The following is a 22,534-nucleotide window of genomic DNA, read 5'->3' as shown; positions in this document are numbered from 1 at the left end:
AGGAGAGAGAGAGAAGAAGAGGGAGACAGGACAGAGAGGATGAAGGAGAGAGAGAGGAGAAGAGGGAGACAGGACAGAGAGGATGAAGGAGAGAGAGAGGAGAAGAGGGAGACAGGACAGAGAGGATGAAGGAGAGAGAGAGAGGAGAAGAAGAGGGAGACAGGACAGAGAGGATGAAGGAGAGAGAGAGGAGAAGAGGGAGACAGGACAGAGAGGATGAAGGAGAGAGAGAGAGGAGAAGAAGAGGGAGACAGGACAGAGAGGATGAAGGAGAGAGAGAGGAGAAGAAGAGAGAGACAGGACAGAGAGGATGAAGGAGAGAGAGAGGAGAAGAGGGAGACAGGACAGAGAGGATGAAGGAGAGAGAGAGAGGAGAAGAAGAGGGAGACAGGACAGAGAGGATGAAGGAGAGAGAGAGGAGAAGAGGGAGACAGGACAGAGAGGATGAAGGAGAGAGAGAGGAGAAGAAGAGGGAGACAGGACAGAGAGGATGAAGGAGAGAGAGAGAGAGAAGAAGAGGGAGACAGGACAGAGAGGATGAAGGAGAGAGAGAGAGGAGAAGAAGAGGGAGACAGGACAGAGAGGATGAAGGAGAGAGAGGAGAAGAAGAGGGAGACAGGACAGAGAGGATGAAGGAGAGAGAGAGAGGAGAAGAAGAGGGAGACAGGACAGAGAGGTTTGGTTTTCAAAGTCCTTTTAATGACCACTTACCAAAACTAACAAAATTTCAACATGTGAGTAAAGAACAAATACAAAAATTTTCAGGGTACACAATCAATCCTGACCAACACAAATGAAACAACTCTCAAATCATAACTTAAAGGTTAACTCCCCGTTTTCTGCCACAGCACACAGCACCCCTCCCATAGTCCATACATGTACGAAGTCCTGCAGCTTGTCTAGTGTTTTGTGAAAGGTGTACTCCACCCGAAGGCGAGATTTTAGCAGTCCTTCAAAAACTGGCACTACATCCACACACCCAGAATCCTGGGTTTTGTTCCTGCGTGTCAGCCAGATAGCCAACTTTGCACACCCAGATACAAAATTCACCAATGTACACACAGATTTCAACAATGCCTGATATTTTGGGCCAAAAATAAATAAATCAAAAGAAAACCTCATCTCAAACCCCCGAAACAGCCTTTTCACCAACTCAAAGAGTGGTCCTAGCCTGGGACACTCTACAAACAAATGTGCGAGAGTTTCAGTTTGCATGCAAAAGACACACTCTAATCCCACCCCAGGGTCCATGTGCGCTCTGTATCTGTTCGTAGCTATTGCACCATGTATAACCCTCCATTGGAGATCTGCTGTTCGCTTCTCAATGGGCGGCTTATACAGGGACCGCCAGCTGCCCTTCGGGGAAGCATCTGGGCCAAAGAACTCAGTCCACCTCGACTCCCTGACTTCCGAGAGGGACTGGAGATGGAGAACTTTCACACAGGTTGTGTACAGATCCTTTTTCCCTGCATCCTTGAACTTGTCCAGGTGTGGTGTTTTAAAAGACAGCAACCGACCCCCCTCCTCCTGCCACTCCCCCACTGCAGGAGAAACAGACAGAGCAGGGAAGCCGTACTCACTGCCTTCGCTCCATTGCTCACACAGGGTAGAGTCTCTTACAAAAAGTCTTAAAGGGGGTGGAAAAGCCTCACAGACCTCCACCACCACCCTGTTGAACAGACGAACAGAGGTGAATTTACTCCTCTCTCTCAGAACGTCCACCGGTAAAGCAGTCAGCTTCATTAAATGACCAACTTTAGTGCAACCGGCACTTCTGAGGTTAGCCCGCAGGCTAGCAGATTCCAGGGATAAAGTCTTTAAAAAAGCACTGCAAAACAGTGGCTCTTCAAAAACCCACATGCCCGGAGTCTCACTTCTTGCACGTTGAAATTTAAAAATCCTCCAGGACTGCAGTACAGAGCTGTAGAATGGTGTAAGTCCAGATAAGTCAAGAACCTCGCTCTGTATAAGGAAAAGTTGTTTATCGTAATCCAGCCGGCCAGCTCTTCTCATGAGGAGCCGAGCTGTGTCTAACCAGCTTGGACCACTGTTGTAGAGGATCTGTTGCGCTGTCTGTAGTCTGAAGGCAGCAATTTTGGACTGAATGTCAATTAGACCTTGCCCACCCTCGGCTACAGGTAGGTATAAAACTGCTGCCCGAATCCAGTGCTTTCCAGACCAGAAAAAGTCCAGGATTATCCTCTGGATGTCCTCTATGAAGCCCCTCGGCGGTGTCAGAGGGATGAGTTTGTGCCAGAGAGTCGAGGCAACCAAGTTATTAACAACCAGAACTCTCCCCCTATAAGACAGCTGAGGTAGCAACCATTTCCATTTAGACAACCGAGCGCACACTTTATCCCTGATTCCCTCCCAATTCTTAGCTTTAAAGCCCTCAGTGCCTAAAAACACTCCCAACACCTTCAACCCCTCCCTCTTCCAATTGAGACCTCCTGGTAGAAAGGGCACTGCCTGATCCCTCCACTGGCCTAACAGGAGAGCCTCACTTTTACCCCAGTTCACCCGTGCAGAGGATGCCTTCTCATAAAGGAGCAGGGCATCTTGCAGACGACGAACATCCTCCTGACTAGACACAAAGACGTTCACATCATCTGCGTAAGCAGACAATACTAATGCACGCTCAAGCCTGCAGGACCCAGGTAAAGAAAAACCCCTGAGCCGATCCCTCAACCTGCACAGCAGAGGTTCAATTGCCAGACTAAAGAGCTGGCCGGAGATGGGACAACCCTGCCTTATGCCCCGCTGTACAGAGATCGGCCTGCTCAGCCCAGCACCCATTTTTATCAAACACTGTGCATTGCAATAAAGTGTTTTTAACCACCTTACAAACCCTTCACCAAAGCCAAAAGACCTAAGCGTGGAAATCAAATACGAGTGATCCACCCTGTCAAACGCCTTCTCTTGGTCCAAAGAGACAACACCAACATTTACATTAAAACAATCACACACATCTATTACATCTCTAATTAGAAAAATATTGTCCATAATATACCGGTCAGGAACACAATAGCTCTGATCTGTGTGAATAATAATGCCTAGAGTTTCTTTTAGTCTATTAGAGAGTGCTCTAGACAGTATTTTGTAGTCTGAGCAAAGTAAGGCAACTGGTCTCCAGTTCTTTAAAAGTGCCAAGTCCCCCTTTTTTGGCAGCAGGGAGAGGATTGCCCTCTGACAGGACACCGGAAGAGATCCAGATTTAAAACACTCCAAGAAAACTCCGAGAAGATCATGACCAATGATATTCCAAAAAGTTTTAAAAAAGTCCATGGGCAGGCCGTCGATCCCTGGTGCTCGTCCAGACTCCATCTGATTGACGGCAGATGTCAGTTCCTCCAGGGTCAGATCTTTGTCCAGATCAGCCTTTTCCTCTATGCTGAGCTGGGGAAGATCTTTCAGGAGCTCTTCCCGACACTCCAGATCACAAGGTTCCGATCCAAACAGGCCTGCATAGAAGTCCATAGCATGCTTCCTCATCTCAACTGGGTCCGTGGTAGTACTTCCCCCCGGCAGCCTTAGGCATGTCATTAGCTTTCTCTCCGCCACCGATCTCTCAAGATTGAAGAAGAAAGAGCTCGGGGCATCCATGTCCTTTAGCTGGAGAAAACGTGATCGGATAAGGGCTCCCTTAACCCTCTCCTGCAGGAGTGAACTCAGCTCCGACCTTTTCTCCTTCAGCAAAGGGGCAGTGATGTCATCTGCACTCCTATTTAGGCCTTTTTCTATGTTCTTAATATCTAACTCTAGATCATTAATTGCAGCTTTAATCCTGGCAGAAGAGTGGGAGGTGTACTGCTGACAAAAAGCACGTATTTGTGCTTTACCAACCTCCCACCACAACTTAAGGGAACAAAAATTAACCTTTTGAGTTCTCCAATGATCCCAAAAGCGTCCAAAATCCTGACAAAAATTTTTGTCCAGCAGTAATTTATTATTGAAATGCCAATAAGACTTGGGCCGTGCACCTAAAGAAATCACTATTCTCACCGCTACTAAATGATGATCAGTAAAACCAACTGGATGAATACTGGAGGAGAGCAACCTTGGGTTGAGAGACTTAGAAATGTAGATTCTGTCTAATCTAGCTGCACAAACTTGATTATTGCAGACCCTGACCCAGGTGTACTGCTGAGATTGTGGATGTTTGACTCTAAAAGAATCAAGCAGGTCTAGATGTAAAATGACGTTGCTCAGGGACTGAGATGACTGCGGGTGAGGTTCTTCACCAATTCTGTCAATAGTGAAATCTAAGGTGCAGTTAAAATCGCCACCAATAATAATATGTTCCTGTTGATGCATTATCAGCTCATTTTTTAACTGGGTGTAAAAAATAACTCTCTCCGCTCCACTATTTGGGGCATAGATGTTAACAAAGCAGTAAACTGCGTCCTCTATGGCTACTCTAACAATGAGCAGACGGCCTTTCACTACTTCAGTGCAAGATAAAAAAGATGTAGCGACAGCTTCTCTAAAAAGAATAGCTACCCCTGCACTAAAATTTGTTCCATGACTTAGTCTAAAAAGACCCTTCCACCATAAACCCCACTCTGTCTCATCGTGTGTGACTGTGTGTGTCTCTTGTAAAAACAACACATCAATCCTGTTTTGATTGGAGACCTCAGAGATTAATGCCCTTTTCTGTCTGTCCCTCCCGCCATTTATGTTAAGAGAACCAATGTTAAGGCTCCTCATAGATAGGTCAAAGAAAGAACAGAGACAGATAAAGACAGTTAAAAAACGGAGGAGCGAAAATAACACCCAGTGCTGCATCATCATTTACATTTTCTTTACTCTTCTGGCTTTGCCACCGATTTTCCTCAGAGTAGTGATGTGTTTCTTAAGCCGGAAACGCTTCTTTTCATCTAGTTGGTCGAAACCAACTTGTCTTTTAAGGATGTTAACTGATCTGATGAATTTATCAGTGTCCCTGAAATAATCCTCCACTCTGACAGACTTTTTGAAAGTTTCATCCAGAAACAGATTTATCTCTTCTAACGAGTAAAGGTCTGTGCTCAAGCTGGAAGAGCCAGAGATGGATGTGTTATCTGACTCATAGTCTTCTTCCATATCTTCTCTGGTACATGAAGCCTGGCTGGCAGACAGCAGGCCCTCTTCACTGCAGGCTGCTTCCTGACCAGTGTGAGGCTTTGCAGGAACTTCCATGTTCCCAACCAGCTCTGCTGCAACGTTATTGTCTGCAGCCTGAGAGGAGCTCATGACACCACCTGCAGGCTGACTTTCACTCCTGCTCAACCCGGTACTGATGACCGCGAGATCATTGGACCTCTCTGACTCTGTAACAATCACCACGTTATTTACATCAGTCACCGGAGCAAGAACTTTAGCAGAGGCGGCGGCTTCCGCCGCGCCGGGGACAGACCCGCCAGCCGCGGTGTCGGGCGGATCCGCCGCCCCGGCGCGAGCGGGGCCGCCCGCACCCGCTCCCTGCTGCTTATGAGGACATGCAAACCTCTTATGTCCCACATCACCACACTCAAAGCACTTCATCTGTCCTGAGCTCGCGTACACCATGTAGGAAGCGTCACCCTGCTTCACACGGAAAGACACCTCCAGAGTCTGTGTCGGGGAGTCCAGGAACATGAACACCTGTCTCCTCAGAGACTGGACATGCTTCAGTTTGGGGTCCTTGCACCCCAGGCTCACCGTTTTAAACCCACTGGCAAATTTTCCAAAGCGGCGGAGCTCCTTCTCTAACAGCTCATTAGGTATGAACGGCGGAACGCCGGATACGGTGATCCGCGTCGAGGGAGCTGTGAGCGGGGACACCTGCACAAACAGGTCCCCGAAGAACACGCCACTCTCAATTAATTGGTGGACCTGAGGTTCCGTTTTTAGGAACACGACAACCGCCTTGTTCATACGAGAGGCGAACAAGATGTTGTCGTGTCCTACCTGTTCACCTGCCGCCAACAGAACCTCCTCCACGGAGACCGAGCCGTCTGGAGGGACTATCCGCGCACCTTGCCGGATAGTTGGAGGCGGCATCTCAGACGCCATACCTCCCGAAAGCAACCAGACCCCACAGAAAAGTAAAGAAAACCGTCTTACCTGATGATGCAGAAAGTAACAGTAGAAACACCAGTTGAAAAACCGACCAGAAAACCAGTTTGAACTCCGCGCCACTCACACACCGCCACCACCACTCACGCTCACACTCACCGGAAACGGAAACGAGAGGAGAGGAGAGGAGAGGAGAGGAGAGGAGAGGAGGGAGACAGGACAGAGAGGATGAAGGAGAGAGAGAGGAGAAGAGGGAGACAGGACAGAGAGGATGAAGGAGAGAGAGAGAGGAGAAGAAGAGGGAGACAGGACAGAGAGGATGAAGGAGAGAGAGAGGAGAAGAAGAGGGAGACAGGACAGAGAGGATGAAGGAGAGAGAGAGAGGAGAAGAAGAGGGAGACAGGACAGAGAGGATGAAGGAGAGAGAGGAGAAGAAGAGGGAGACAGGACAGAGAGGATGAAGGAGACAGAGAGGAGAAGAGGGAGACAGGACAGAGAGGATGAAGGAGAGAGAGAGGAGAAGAGGGAGACAGGACAGAGAGGATGAAGGAGAGAGAGAGAGGAGAAGAAGAGGGAGACAGGACAGAGAGGATGAAGGAGAGAGAGAGGAGAAGAAGAGAGAGACAGGACAGAGAGGATGAAGGAGAGAGAGAGAGAGGAGAAGAAGAGGGAGACAGGACAGAGAGGATGAAGGAGAGAGAGAGGAGAAGAGGGAGACAGGACAGAGAGGATGAAGGAGAGAGAGAGGAGAAGAAGAGGGAGACAGGACAGAGAGGATGAAGGAGAGAGAGAGAGAGAAGAAGAGGGAGACAGGACAGAGAGGATGAAGGAGAGAGAGAGAGGAGAAGAAGAGGGAGACAGGACAGAGAGGATGAAGGAGAGAGAGGAGAAGAAGAGGGAGACAGGACAGAGAGGATGAAGGAGAGAGAGAGAGGAGAAGAAGAGGGAGACAGGACAGAGAGGATGAAGGAGAGAGAGGCAAACATGCAGCAAACATCAAACCTTACAGAGACGACAGGTTGTTGTCAAGCTGAAACTATAGTGTTGGTATTACAGTGCATGTGTACATCATCAGTTAATAAAAACTTGTAATAAATGAAAGATGAAGAACAGATATTACATTTATACACTATATATATCTGAAGCCATAATTTTCCACTAACTGATCCTGTAAGTGTCTGAATCCGTCCCTGTGTCACCATTCTCACCTTAGCAGCACCTCGTCCTGTGTAAAGCGCTGCAGACGGTTGGAGCTGTGGGTGGAGGCGTGGAGCTTAAAACTGTGAACCCGGCCGCTCACGTTATGAAGCGGCTGCAGGTCTGAATGTGCAGATAAAGACGAGGCACAGACACCGAGCATTTCCATTTAAATGGCATTAGTGCAGAGCCGAGGCGGCACGCGCTGAGCCGCCACCACAAGGACGCCTTCCACGGTTTCTCTGGATGCGAGCATGGTAATTGATTTCCCCTTGAGTGTGGACCTTGTAGTTGTTGGAGGATTTATGGCTGTGTGTTTGTGTTTGGATGGAGGCTCTTCTGTGTTTTGAGCCCATGAAATGCAATTAGTTTTAACCACAGGGGATGTAAATGCAGCTCTCACACACTGACATGCAGACACTGAATTAATAGCCTGACTCTTTCTTGGGCAGAGCTTCTGAGAAGGACCTCTGAGCCCTTCAGCTGGCAGCCCTCTTCAGCTGTCACCATGACGATCAGCGTGGACGATAACATCAAATTTATCCCCACTAAAGATGCAAAGAAACAGAGATAACACTCTGGGGATGTGAGCAGTGTGACTAACCGCACGTCTAAACATAGAACACATAATTAATTTATTGGTATTAATCATTCATGGATTTACTGTAACAAGCCGAGGCACAGCATGTCAAAAGAAATGTAACTAAATAATTAAGATTCAGGGGAGGGGGAAAGGAAAAGAATCACTTGGTGCTGCAGAAAATCCCCCCGTCCGCCGGGGACCAATCAAACAGCAGAGGCAGCAGGGGCCCCGTGGCCCCGCTGACCCCCCGCTGTGTGGGCTCTCCGTGTAAACACTGAGCTCTGCTGGTTAAAGCGCCGGGAACACGGGATCACCTCTGCAGGGCCGCGATTACACCCACAGTGTTTGATCTGCAGCCATCTGAATCCAGAGACAGAGGAGCAAACAGAGCATTTGTTTATGGAACAGGGTTTGAACAGGCGTCCTGCCGATCGATCCCGGCGAAAAGGTCACCGCCTGGTGAAACTATTGCAGAGAGCACCGATGTGTGATTTAATTATCTGTGAAATAAGAAGCAGCAGGAGAGCGAGGAGGCGAATCAGATACAGTAATAATATATAGAAACAATCAACAGTCAAGGATGTGCAGGGATCTGAGAGCAGCGCTTCTTCGTTTTTCAATGTCAATCAATTATCCATCAATCAGTGTATCAATATTTATCATGTCATAATTTCACAGCTGGTTTTTGTAATGATTAAAACATTTTCACAAGTTTGAGAGCAAAGCAGGACGGCTTCAGGTCTGATGAGGTGAGAACTATAACACATTTTTATTCACACCTTTGTAGACACGTTTGTGTGACAAAGGCTAAATGCTAACAGGTGGCTAAATGGAACTACAAACATGGGACTGGCTTAGCATTAGCATTAGCTTTTAGGCTTCTAACATCATAAAGTGGTGTTTATTAGTGACAATCATCAACTTTATTGATTTTCTGCAGTAAGGTAATGGAGGAATCTGATTGGCTGTTTGAGACGCTGTCTTCCTGGTTGGACCAAGCTGTGCAGGAACTTTGTGAAGCTCATTCTTGGATTTTTTTACATATTATGACGCAGAGCAGTGATACATGCTGTAATATGCTTGGATTCTGCTGGAGTGTGAATGATGTTGTGAATATTCTTGGTTAAGTGATATAACTTAAAGAGAGATGCGTGAGTGTTCACAAAGAAAACTGCCTGAAACTGAATGAGTCTTATTATAAGTATGGGGCCGATATTTGCAGCTCGCCGACCTTTGGGAGCAATCACAGCTCTGCCTGTAGAAGAGCCTCTAAGCACACCTATTAGCTGCAGAGCCGTATACTTTAGCGTGGCTCATAAAGGGCGCAGTGCTTCCTGTGACGGCGGTGCATGTCGGCGCTGCCTGTAAATAAATCATGCGGCTGCAGGAAATTGGACTGATGGTTTAAAGCGTGTGCATCCAGTGACAGTGGAAAATGTACATAATGAGCTGCTTTCACACTGTATTCTTTCTACTCACACACCTACAAATGTGCAGTGTCACTGCAGCGCTGCAGAGGAGGTACTTCCACAGCCCAGCCATTCTTCAGTTTGATAAATCTGCCTGCTTTACATGGAGTCCAGTCCCACAGTCTGCTCTGCCACAGAGCCGCCGCTGCTTTAAAGCTGAAATGCTGTGATAAATGGGAATAAATGCTGCAACTTCTTAATAATAAAGAAGAGAGAGCCACAGCCAGACAAACACTGACACTGTGCTGCAAACACAAAGCTCTTGTTGTGATGACATGTCAGACACAGAGTGCCTGTACACTGACACACACCATAAACCCACACCGCCGCCGCCGCTGCCACCTCCACCGCCGCCGCCGCTGCTGTGTTTGTATTTGCTTGTTATATTTCTTACATTAGAAGGTAATTTGGTGCTGAGAGCCTTTCAGCAGTGCAGAGCAGATCTAAAGCTTTCAAGGAGCAAAGGCTTCATTTTTGACTCGCCATCTTAAATCAGCGTTCAATCACACAGGGAGGAACGCACACAGGCAAAGAGGCAGAGCTGCCAATCTCTCCTGCAGCAGCCTTAATAGACAAGTATGTACTGAAGCCACAGGCTGCATGTTTGTGAATTTTTCATCAGTCGATGTGAAGCCACCCTTTTGAAGCGGCCTCTGTAAATTGAACACAGCACAGTACTGCAATGTTGGCTCTTCTCTTTCACATTTTCACCACACTCAGCTTCTTTCACCACCTCAACAGACAGAAAATGTCTGAGAGCTTCCTGGATGCTCTCATCATAACAAACCGGAGTGTGGAGCGTCTCGCGGCAGTTTAAGTTGGTTTGAATAGCACCTTTTCAACAGCTCGGCAACGTGCCGCACATAAATGCTTCAAATATGAAAAGATGGAAGTTACATGAATATGGAAAGTACACGCTGCTCCTTTATGGAAGCAGCAACAGCAAACTTTCCCCCGAAGACCCGAGCCCACCAACAGTCACATGACATTAATGAGTATCGCAGCCAGAAGTAGGAACTGATACGTTTACATTTAGAGCAGCTCTGTAGATGCTAACGGCCGACGACAGATGTTCTATTGGTTTTTCAGACTCTGAGCTCATGAGAGCATTTAAAATTTAAATGTAAGTGGCCTCAACATGGAGCCATTTATCAACGTACACGATGCTAAACACCAGATCAATACTAGTCCCCCTGTTTCAGCAGCTTATGTTGTAGCTCAACAAAGTCTTACTGTGAGTCTGACTCAATCATTTAAAACCTTTAAAGCAGGATGATCCACACAAAACGCAAAATGACAGCCTCCCTGCACATGTTGGTGTTCCAGTATTTTTCTGTTTACATTAATGAACTGACCCCGTTCCCTCCATGACAGCTGCTTCCTCACATGACCACCGGCGCCTGCCAACGGCGGCGGCCATCAGTGACATGCACGTATATCACTGTGCGTCCTGATGCAGAGGAAAACAAACAGTCCAGGCCGTGAGGACGTTTTCATCTAATCCAGAGCCGCAGATTTTTACTGCAGTAAAACACAGTGACTCAGTGAATACAAAGATAGAAGTAATGTGAGGACACAGCAGCAGCAGCAGCAGCACTGCTGTGAGCTCCAGCGTCCCTGTAAAACACTGGAGAGTCACGAAGCCCTCCATCAAATGAAGATTCATCGTGTGGCTCAGTGATATCCTGGAACATAAATCATCAGTCCGGGGCAGACAATTGTGGCAAGTCATTTCCTGCCAGCGACATCTTTTTTCCTCCATCTCATGTGTTTATATCAACCTTTTTGGCTGTTAACAAGAGGAGATAAAAATACACGGCAACTCTCGGAGGAGGCTCGGAATTAAAAGTGGCTGCTGTGCTGGAAACGTTCATCAGGAACCGTCGGAAGAAGGAAATTTACTGCCAGATATTAGTTGTCTTAGGGGAGCTGTGTTAGACTTTGTTATTGCAGAGCTGAGTGCAGATTAATTTGTTAATCTTAAGTCTGAGCATTAAACTGGTTTTAGCTTTTAGTCATTTAATACTTCTGACAGTACTCGAAGTTGGTCAACTCATAAATCCTGTCTGCAGAAAAACATTTTAACTCTGCAGGAGCACAGAAAACACTGAGAACTCCAACTCCCAGAATGCACTGGGCTGGCGTGCTCTGTCCGTGGCTGTCAGTCTGTGCTGTGTCTGTTGTTTCCTCTGGGGATCATGAAGTCTGGATCCAGCACTCCTCCAGCAGAGACCAGAGACTCCAGCTGAGGAAGAGGAAGCTGCGATATTAAGACACTGACTCTACGGGGAAGTTTCACCTTTTATTTACACAAAGTTGATAGAATGGAATCATAAAAAGTCAATTTAAGCAATTTCAGTTTTATTTCTAATATATCTGTGGACATAAACAGTCACAGCGTGCAGTAAAATGTGACACAATGACATTTACTCTGTGAACAAAATAAACATGAAATGCTACTTTAAATAAAAAACCGATTGGAGAGGCGTCGCCGACGTCCAGGATTGATGAGCCACATAAAGAGCAGATAGAGGACGGCCGCAGAGACGCCTGATGTGTGTCGTATTGATTGGAGTAGCTTTGCAGCAGCCTGGTGTCATTTGCACATGATTTAATGAAGGTAACCACTGTGGGTGGTGGCGTGTAATGGGACCGCACTCTGACGCTTCACTTCTCAAACTGGAGGCTGCAGATTTATCAACATGCGCTTCCTTCAGAGGACTGCAGGGATTTAATGAAGTGGAGGAGGAGCCTCCGGTGTGGACCACAGACTCTGTGTGATCACTGCTGTAAATCTATGGATCCCACAGACCGCCTGACCAGTGCACCACACAGCAGAGGGAAGGTCAGAGTCGACCAGACCACTGTGTTGACTGGAGCAATAAGCCACACACACACACACTGAGCAGCATGCTGTCCTCACAGGAACACACTGAAGGCTCAAGGTGACCGAAGCAGCTAGTGTTTACGCAGTGATGCTCCCTCCGGTGGTCGCACAAATAAGTGCGTATAGAATCATCTATCACTGAGCAATCCCCGACCAATCAGATCAAAACAACCAGCTGCTCTCTGACAGCTAGCATGTAGCAGTTAGCATGTGTGTAGAGGACGGTTGTGTCTCTGAGAGGACAATATGACTTGTGGGGACTTGTAGAGTTTTCTTGAAGAAGTCTCTGCTGCTCCAAGCAGCTTCATCAGTTCTGTTTTGGAGGCTGTGCCCAGCCACACCAAATTATGATCATTTATTTTGCTTTAGTTTCACATTTAAGTTTGTTGGTTTGTTGGTGTGTTCTAAATGAGGCGTTTACATTGTATTGTCCCAAGTTACTTAACATTGTTTCTTTGTCTTTGAGTTATCATGACTTCCCTGTCTGAGAGGGGTGGAGTCAGCTGGATGTATGGGCCAGGACCAGACCATCCATGTTCTACAGCGAGGGGTGGAAGTGTTTCCTTTCCATTGTGTTGTTGTGTTTGTCTTGGTTGTTCCCCCTTTGTGTTGTGTTGGTTTAATCAAGCCACTATATGTGTTCCTCCTTTGTCTTGGTTGTCAGGTCTGTTTGTTGAGGTGAGGTCTCATTTCTTCTGTCTTATTCTAAGTTGTGTTCGGTTGACCCAATTGTTTGTTAATTTGATTCATTTCTCATTTGTTGTAATTTAAATTTCAATCAGGGAAATAAAGTCCCTCTCTTTTTGAAACTGAAAACATGTCTGTTACTGCTCGGTCCCTGACAAACATGGTTTATATGTGCTGGAGGAGCTCGCTGGGAGGGTCTGTGTGAAACTCTAACAATAGCTCTAAATGTGGCTCTGACACCTAAACACACACAATCCCTGAAAACAAGGTGTCTTTTTCTGGCCAATCAGCCGCCGGGTCGCTGAGGATCCTGTATATAAGGCACGAGGAGGGAGGAGTGTGTTTCCTGTGTGGTGTTGTGCTGGTGTGTCTGTGTGGCTGTAAGTGTTCGGCTTTACTGATGTTATGTTTTCCTGGTGAGGACGGACTGGAGGACCTCCTGTCCTAATCTGAACTGACCAATCAGCAGCCGTTAGCAGCATGCTAGTGTTTTATGGGCTAAATTAGCTTCAGCTGTCAGAAAGACCAGAGGACGTCGGCCTGTTTACATCCAGCTCTGATACATGATCAATACTGGACCTGTGAAAAAGAAGCACGTGTTCATATAGGATTATCTCACAGCGCCCTCTAGGTGAACTGCAGCCAGGTGCAGCACACTGACATCAACAGGAAGTGGACAGAATCATATTCAAACAGACGTTTTTCAGTAAATCTTCTGACACTCGTCTGCCTGAATGAGCTGAACGCAGGATAATGTTATTGATCAGCACTCTGCCGCCTGTGTGATGTATCTGATGATAATGAGCGCGGTGAGGGTGGAGCAGATTGGAGTCGGGAAAGCAGCGACGGAGCCATCTTCGTGACTGCTCTAAAAATAAGCCCTGCTTGTTCCCGCAGTGTGAATATGAGAATGTCATATCACTACCTCTTCCCATAACAATTAATCAAGTGTAGCTGATGATGTTAGCCTTTCCCCGGGAATCACAATGGCTTACTCTATTGTGAGGAAATTGCCTTTTGAGAAATGGCTGTATCCCCCGACTACAATATCAGAGTTTATCCCGGGAGGAGCACAGAGCAGTTTGCTTTCTGCAGCCAGCACAGTCTGCTCACATTTTAATAGAGCGGGCCTGTTCCCCACCAGAATGCTGTTATTTCAAGCTGAGGCATACATGTGTGCTGGCAGCTTGTTCCCGATCAGCAGAGAGGAAAAAACAGCAATGAATCAGCCCTCAATAACTCCCTGAAACAGATGAAAGTGCTGCTTGTTTGGATGTTTTGATCCATTTGCTCTAAATTGAAACGTCTCTTCATTCACGTCCATGAAGCTCTCAGCCGTGGTCTGCACAGAAACAATCTGTAGAACAGTCTGAGGTCAGAGTCTAACGCTCATTAGTCCCACATGGACTCAAACAGAAAGTGATGTCCTCTGCAGGAATGTGATCATTCAGAGCGCCTCTCATCACCGTGGCTTGTTCTAACGCCTGAATAGCAGCAGATTGGACAAACATCAGGATCCTTGAACCGAACCTGAATGAACGATGTGCGTGATGTTTATGCAGCACGGCCCTGTGTACAGCCGAGGAGTTCCTACAGAGGAGGCCGGGGTGGAGCAGCCGGTCAACAAAACATAAACCACCGCAGTGTGTGTTCATACCTGCAGCAGACTCTCTGTTTATTCCAGTCACTGTCTTTAAAACTCGCAGCTTTGTTGAGCTCAAACAGTCAGTTTCAGGAGGAACTGAGCTCTTATATCATTCTCCATTCACTACCCCACAAATGACACATCCACCACACCTGGCCGTTTCGTTTTTTTTGTTAGTCTTCAAATGTGGCTCGGCTTTCTTCCTAAATGCATAAAGGAAATGTCTTCATCAGCTCCGCCCCCCTCCTCTTCCTCCTGTGTCACGTATATGTTATTGACGCCTCACAGGCTCATAGATACACAGACACATTTATCATTTTAATTGCTGTTAGGATGCACGTTTCAGTTTTTTCATAAGTCAAGGTCCCGTTCATTCAGTAGTTGTTGTTTACCTGCGACTTGCTCTTCAGGTGTTAAAAACATACACTTACACCACATTAAAAACATTTTATGAGGCAAAACTTTCCCATCAGCTGCCGGCCGCCTCTGCAACCCCGACAACACCCCACACACTGTTTAGATACCACACACAGATATAAACTCATCATTTACCATCAAACGGCTCCTGGAGTCTCGAAGCTTGTGTTGCTAGGCAACAATCATTTTGATTTGTGCAATGTGACAATAAAAAGAGACACAGCACACACTGATATCACACGATGGTCAAACAGAACAGATAAAAGATGGCGTGACAGAAAACACCATGTTCTCGGTCCGCAGGCTGCTGTTACCATGGCTGCTGTGTGAAAATCCACAAACTAATACATAAACAATCAGATGCCTCATTTATTTAAATCAGACTATAAATGACTAGAAAAACTCCTCCATGAAGTCGCGTTTGACTGACTGACTCCACCTAAACTCCAAATACAGGCAAAGAGATGGAGCAGAGCTGAGGTGAGAGCAGGACGCTCGTGATCTGTGTGGATGTCCACATCTGTGTGGCTGCAAATCAGAGACGCCATGACAGCTCCCCGAAAGATCGCCCCCTGCTGGTCGGCTGCGGTAGAGGTCAGGAACATCACCGCCTCCATGCTAGTGGATTGGACACAGACCCAGCTAAAAACTAAAGGTTCTCATCATATACACTTTTTACCGAGATGGTTCAGTTTTGTAGTTTTACACCAGTTTTCACATTGATCTGTGTTTAAATGATCAAATCTTAACATGTTTGTAGAAAACTGAGGTCGTCACGTCACAGCTAGCAGCTGCTGAGAGCGAAGCTGCGGCTTCATCACTCGACCTCTACTGCACTCCAAGATGGCGGCGCCTGTAAGTGAGATGTTTTGGCCTCACTGGGGATTGACTCACTGTTGGAGGCAGCCCCCAGAGGCTGCAGGTGGAACTGCAGTTTTTTCTTTTCTCAGGTCACTGCTTGGTCTGCGTCATTGCTTCTGAAGTCGATTTGTGGACGAGTTTTCTTTCATTTTATTATCGGCTCTCAGTTTAAACAGTAGGAACGTAAAACCTATGTTTCAGATCACGGATCCAGCTGTTGGATCCAGCTGTGGGATCCACAGTGTGTGTCCTGATGTGTGTCACTCATGCAGACCTGTACAGTGTGACTCCCTCAGAGCCGCGCTGTCATAACACGAGGATGTGATTTCTGTATTGATATGGAGATTGCTTCCTTTTTCAATATATCTCAGAACATCATATGTGAGATGTAGCAGCTCTCGGGAATGAAAAGACTGACTGTAGTGGTTTCAGCTGGATAGTTTCAATCATGGTAAATGGATTTTCTAAATGCCAAAGTAGCTGCTTTATAGATTTGGCTTCCCAGAGAGGAGAGCAAACTCATTTAGCTGGAATATTGCTGACTGCCAAGACAGCCGCATGCATTCACGAAGTGAAGCACGGGCAGAGCTGGATTTCAGCGTGTCACTCTGTGATACATACACTTCCACATGCAGCCTCTGACAGATCATTTACACAGCCATCCTGATGCATCTCAATTACTGTCACTGCTACTATTTACTGTAGTGCTGTGCCCGGGGTGATGACAGCCTCTCATGTTTTCTCTGATTCGGTTTTCACTTCCATCCGTCAGTAAAGTGTGGAAACATCAGCATATTAACATCATTATTATTATGTGTTATTGTAAAGCAGGAGGAGCCCTCAGAGAGGATCTCTGTCTAATTAAATTATATATTCACTGCCACAAAGGGTCAGGAACTCTCAGATGGAAAACAGTGCTGTCGGTTGAACGGCGTCCGCTGTGTTGTCATGGAGACTGGAAGCCATGATGGGGACCTCCTTCATGACAACATGATGAAGAAAGTGACAAGCAGAGAACGTTCTGGAAAAGAAGAAAGAGAAGTTTAGGTAAATGTTAACTGTGTGAAAGTAAACAGCTCCCATCATGCTGAAGTCTGACAGCAGCTAGCATTAGCTAACCAGCAGTGACAGCTTTTGTCATGTTTGTACCGACACTGGATAAAGTGATGAATATTTTAATTTTTAGTCAACAACCAGAACGATCGTCCTCTTTAATGATTCAATCAATGCCTCTCAAGTGTTGAGTGGTTTGTGGGCGAGCAGCGCTGAAACCAGAGAACCCTCCTGTTAGCTGTGATGCTAACAGCAGTTAAGTCGTCCTGTCTGTGTCCACCTGAACCCTAGATACAGGCAAAGAGGTCAAGAGGTGGAGCACAGGTGGAGCTGAGGTGAAAGAAGGAATGACCAACGGCTGCGAACAGGAAGTCAGTTAGACAGATGCTCTGCCCCCCCCCCTGCAGGCAGGGAGGGAGAACAGCACCAAGCAAACTGTCAATACGATGTCAGGCGATGTAACAATTGGACACACAGGCTTAACAGCAGTGAAACACAAACAGCAGAGAGATCCTAACAAGGGCTGGAACCGCTGACGCAGCTGGAGCGGAACCAAGCAGAATAAAAACACTGCTAACAACACACACATGCACGCCGCCGTGAGTCCTGCTGCTGCTGCAGTCATCTTAACTTTCTGCTGCTTTCAGTCTGCATCCTGTTTACAGAAATTATTTATTCATAGTCATGATCAATGTCAGTGGGTGAGCTTTAGGCGGCGCCGAACTCAAGCGGCGGGTCAGAAAGACGAGGCCGAAGAAAGTGAGAAAATCAAAGTGATGCAAACACATACAGGCGTGTGTGTGTGTGAAGCAGTGTTTGCAGCCAGGCGGTGGTCCACTAAATGAAAATGGACGTCAGCTGATCTGCAAGTCATGAAAAGACAATAAATGATGAAACGTCGGTCTTTGACTTGCAGATGTGTTTTTGTTATAATCGGATTCATGGATTCTGTAATATTGTTATTATGGAGCGTGAGGGGGAAGATGAGACGTGACAAAGAGAGAGAGAGTGTGTGTGTGTGTGTGGAGGCCATGTTGGACTGTACGTATGAAGTTCACTGCTCCAAGGGGCAGTTGTATGAATACATATAATGTGCTGTGTGTCAGCACACAGAGTTTAACAAGAGTATGACGCACGACCATGTGATGCAGAATGCTCTTCATCCTGAAGGGGTTAATTACCTCTAAACCAATCAACACTTGTTCACAAACATTGATTTACAGGTATCTACTTTCATTTTGAAAACTTTTCTGCCTCTTCGTGTTCTTCTTGTTTTATTGTGAAAGTCGTTTTTACTTGTGCAGCCGGGTTTGTTTCACTTCCCCCTTTCTGATTGGCCGCCTTGCCTCCATTGGTTCCACCTGAGTCATTCTTTGTGTCGTCAGTTTCAGTCTCACAGTTTGTTGATGAACAGTGATGCTTCTCTGAGGTAGTGCGGTCTTCTTCTGGCGGTCTTCTTCTGCAGGTCTTCTACTGGAGGTCTTCTTCTGGAGGTCTTCTTCTGGAGGTCTTCTTCTGGAGGTCTTCTTCTGCAGGTCTTCTTCTGGAGGTCTTCTTCTGGAGGTCTTCTTCTGCAGGTCTTCTTCTGGAGGTCTTCTTCTGGAGGTCTTCTTCTGCAGGTCTTCTTCTGGAGGTCTTCTTCTGGAGGTCTTCTTCTGCAGGTCTTCTTCTGGAGGTCTTCTTCTCTGTCACATTATGAGCTGATTTTCTGGAGGTTCCTCATTCAGCTGTGCGGGGGCTTGAAGGCTCATCAGGTGGTCACGCTGGTTTGCACTGACATGGCCTGTTATATGAAAATGAAACCCTGTCGTTTGCCATTAGTGTCTGATGAACTTCAGAAAACTGAGATAGACATGGAACAAAGAGCTGGTGCAAAAAAATAAGTTGTTGGATAAGTTGTGATGTAATGAACTCTGACCTCACATGTTGGAAGAAGAAGGACAGCAGAACAGTCTGTCAGCTCCTTCTGGTTTACCACGGTGCTTTTAATATGGACCAAAGAGGAGACAGAGACATGAAGGATAAACACTGCCAGTCAGATCTGTTGTGTAACTTCTGCTTATTACAGCCATGCTATGTTATGTTCTCATGGCTCCATATGTTACACCCAGCTCCTGATGGAACACGTCTGTTTCTGTTTGCTTCACATGTTGATAGAAATCAAGCTGCTGATCCTCGTCTGTGTCACATCATGTTCCTTTTTTGGATGATTATTAAAAATATGCTAACTCTTTGTATTTGGGTCTGTAAGGAAAGATAATGACCAGAAGCTGACAGTGTGTCTGTGGCTCCTGCTAGCTCCTGCTAGCTTGTGCAGATTGGTGGTTAGCCTCTGAGCCGGCCCCGTCTCCACCCTGCAGCTGTTAGAGTTCACTTTAGCTGTTCGGTTTGCGGAGTCCACTGTGTTCTATGGTGCTATCTGTGCTCTATAGATGGGTCCTGATCGGGACACCCTGGTCTGCCCGGTAACCAGGACGGTGTCCGTAGCAGCAGTCCGTTTAGCAGCAGTGTCCTCTTCAGAGGTAACAGACCACAGGCTGTCCGCTGTGATGTGTAACATCACATTATCGTGCATTCATGAGCGGCGTTCATCATCCTTGCAGTGTCCCTGCTCTCAGGACCTGCACAGCTTCCAGATATCATGCTCTCAGCACACATGCCTCTGCTCCTGATCAGGGATACTTATGGCTTATCGCATGTGGCTCCATCCTGATAAGACAAATGATGTGTGTGCCAGATGGCCAAATGTAACAGGATGAGCTCTGGCTCACTGCGAGGCCTCATCCAGCGGCAGCGCTCACCCAGTAATCATATCGCTCCATGACCATTTTGTCTCTTTATTATTAGCAAACACAGAAATCCATTCACTGTGCTCGTTTAGGTTTGGGCTTGATGTTGCCTAGCAACACAGGCTGCAGGGATTCAGGAGCTACGTCACACCAAACTGGGCCTGAAACACACAACAATCACACAGAAAACCAAAAATGAAATGTTGTTGACTGTAAGTGGGCTGCAGATCCACGCCGGCTTCACAGGAACCTGACAGATTTCTGAAACGAAGTGCAGGGACGCTTCTGTTCTTCCTGTTTAATGAGTCTGATATTTCTGTCTCATTGTTTGCTTGGCTTCTCTTTGTCTACTTTGTGGACTTGTGTGAAAACCTGCTGATGTTTTGGGTCAGCTCAGCTCTGACAGTCACAGAGCAGTGATACATATGGCGGGCGGCAGGAAGGACTTCCTGTCCCGGTCCTTAGAGCAGCGGGGCAGCAGGAGTCTGTGGCTGAAGCTGCTTCTCAGTCTGTCCACAGTGCTGTGGAGAGGGAGGGACTGTCCATGACTGACAGCAGTTTAGCCAGCACTCTGTCCCTCGCCACCTCCTCCAGGTTGGCGAGCTTAAAACCAACAACAGACCCCGCCTTCTTGAGGAGTTTGTCCAGTCTGTTGGCGTCCTTTGCTTTAATGCCTGATCCCCAGCACACCACAGCACAGAAGATGGCGCTCGCCATGACAGACTGTAGAACGTGTGGAGCATCCTGCTGCAGACACTGAAGGACCTGAGTCTCCTTCTTGTAGACAGCAAACTTTCTTCTTCTTGTTAGACGAGGAAAATATCTGAGAGCCCTGTGATCTGTAGAGTGAGGAGTGTCTGTCCCTCTGCTGTAATGATGCTTCTGGAGGTCTTCTTCCCTGTAATGTCACATTATGAGCTGATTTTCTGGAGGTTCCTCATTCAGCTGTGCGGGGGCTTGAAGGCTCATCAGGTGGCGGTCGCGCTGGTTTGCACTGACAGGGCCTGTTATGTGAAAATGAAACCCTGTCGTTTGCCATTAGTGCAGCTTTTTAATACTAATAATTATTATTTTTATTATTAGTATTATCAGACCCAAGGTTTTTCCAGCATTATGTCTCTCCGTGACATACAGCCCACTGATGGGCGCCATGGTTACAGAGAGCCAAGGTTCACCTGTCAGCCTGATACAGCTGATCAGTGCACGGGGAAACGAGGCAGCCCTCACAAAGTGAATTTCTTATTTTAAATGTTTTCATGTCTGCTGTGTTCCTGTTACTGACACACTGCAGCACTTCTCACAGCTCAGCTGGAGGTGGAGACTCTTCACGACCATGGAGTTGATTCCAAAAGTCTGTCTCTGATGTCTGACCTCAATAAATCCCTCCACACACTGCTGATGTGTTCCTCCCATAATAAACATGAAATCCTGCTCTGACTGCAGCTCCGCTCCACACACACGTTAGCAGCCTTTCTTCTCTCAGTTCTCACTGGCTAATTAGCAGACAGACCTGTCAATCACACATCGTCTGTGATGAGGCTTCTTGAGTGTTACAGACAGACACCTTCACGGTGGGGCGCCGTTATTTATGGAAGACACCTGTGCAACAACAACACTGCTCGTATCAGCCGTCCTCTGTCTGTGGCTGAGGACACACAGACACACACAGACACACACACTCACTTCACCTTGACTCAGGACTCTGGAACTCACTCTAGCTCCTTTAAAGGAATGTTTTGGGTCTAAATGATTGAAGTAGGACAAACATATTGACTGGTGAGGGTGAAGTCTCACTCTTTAATCTGCTGAGCGGGGAGCTGCTGCAGAAAGAAAACAATAAGACCTGAGAGAGACGCACAGGAAAAGTGATGTAGGAGTACAGCACGGCAGTGATGAGCAGTGGGCACCTGCAGGCACCTGGGTAGAGTGTCAGTCTTCAGAGGGGTACCAGACAAAGCTGAGTCTGACCCTGAGGCCAACCCAGGACCTGCTGGAGGCACGGTAGCAGCTGAGGACCCTCCAGGTGGAGGAAGACCAGGTCTGGATGGAGCAGAGACGCTCCAGCTGTTTCTATGACAGCCTTGATGGAGAACAGGTGGATGTATGTTGGAGTACAGAGAATACAGCACACGCCACAAACTGAACTGCCGTAGCTGAGGAGTAAACTTTCAACAGTGTGTATCAGCTGCAGGTTGCTAGGCAACAGAAGCAGTGATAAACAGGAACTTTCCCCAGATCCGACCGGATCTTATTCAACAGCTGCTGGCCCACCCATGGAAGGATGCACAGACTGAAAAGCTTTCACACGTTACCTGGAATAAAAATGATCCCTGAGAGCGGAGCGGTCTATGGACAGGGTGGAGGTGCGCTGACGTCATCAACAAAGTGTGGCCACAACGATCCACAGAGCCACCCCACAGCGGGCTGGATCAAAGGTTCCAGACATCAGAGACCAGGCTGGCCCATCTGCAACAAGCCCCTCAGTTATTCTAATTGTTACTATAAATAAATCATTCCGTAATATTCAGTGTCCATGTGGAAGGGTCGCTCCCATCAGCATGTGTTTAGTGTGTTACTGCTTCTGAAGCCTGACCCACACCTCTCAGTGTGTGGTTATTGAACACGGACTGTGTTCAGGAGTGCTGGTGTTAACTCCTCGCTCTGATTGGTGCCTCCTCACCTGGACCTGGCCCTATAGTGTTTCTGAGCAGTCCTTCCTTTGCAGAGCTGGTGTTGTGTATGGAGGGCTGTGGTATCAGTCTTCTTCAGGCACACTGTGTGGTCAGAGTGTTCAGATGTTTAGTGGTTGGTTGGATTTGTCTGACTCAGCAGCATCACTGCTATCTTCAATAAACGTATGGCCTCCATCTTGTCTCCTCTCCTGGCAGAGCTGACCAGTCGTCTCATCGG

Source organism: Parambassis ranga, chromosome 21 (assembly GCF_900634625.1).
Source record: "Parambassis ranga chromosome 21, fParRan2.1, whole genome shotgun sequence".
Lineage (NCBI taxonomy): Eukaryota > Metazoa > Chordata > Actinopteri > Ambassidae > Parambassis > Parambassis ranga.
Note: the sequence above shows the minus strand (reverse complement) of the source record.